Source organism: Sinocyclocheilus rhinocerous, unplaced genomic scaffold (assembly GCF_001515625.1).
Source record: "Sinocyclocheilus rhinocerous isolate Xijiao unplaced genomic scaffold, SAMN03320098_v1.1 scaffold5, whole genome shotgun sequence".
Lineage (NCBI taxonomy): Eukaryota > Metazoa > Chordata > Actinopteri > Cypriniformes > Cyprinidae > Sinocyclocheilus > Sinocyclocheilus rhinocerous.
The window spans coordinates 1,297,456-1,298,027 of record NW_015661874.1 but is presented as its reverse complement, the minus strand read 5'-3'; the positions used below and the strand labels follow the sequence as shown (position 1 = coordinate 1,298,027).

The 572-nt window shown below is 32.0% G+C and overlaps 1 protein-coding gene across 10 annotated transcripts in view; it reads left to right on the top strand.

Moving 5' to 3' along the window:
- syngap1b (synaptic Ras GTPase activating protein 1b) overlaps positions 1 to 572 on the top strand; it is a 138,011-nt gene that overhangs the window by 108,091 nt on the left and 29,348 nt on the right. The gene's annotated exons all lie outside the window — the stretch shown is intronic.

Sequence of the window (572 nt, the reverse complement as noted above, 5' to 3'; positions counted from 1 at the left end):
CAAAATATTGAGAAAATCGCCTTTAAAGTTGTCCAAATGAAGTTATTAGCAATGCATATTACTAATAGAAAATTTAGTTTTGATATATTTATGGTAGGAAATTGAAAAAATATCTTCGTGGAACATGATCTTTATCCTAATTATTTTTGGCATAAAAGAAAAATCTATAATTTTGACCTATACAATGTTTTTTTGGCTATTGCTACAAATATCCCCGTGCAATTTAAGACTGGTTTTGTGGTCCAGGGTCACATATTTGTGCTTTAATTGTTATTCTTCCGTCCAAAAAACCAACATATGGTACACTTAAATCCAGGACTGTCATCTTCACTTGGGTTGTGTCTTTGCTCAAGGACACGGTGGTGATGGGGATCTCTTTACCCCCAAAATTATGGGTTAAATTATGACGTTTGGGCTGTCAGCCCAGATCATTAACCATTAAGTTATTACAAACTGTGCAACCGTTACCCTCTTAAGACCCGGCAAAACATTTTAGGAAGAAAAAAATATTTTTTGATGTCATTACATTGTTTAGAGCATTAAAAAAAATTTAAACAAAACAAATTTTTTTT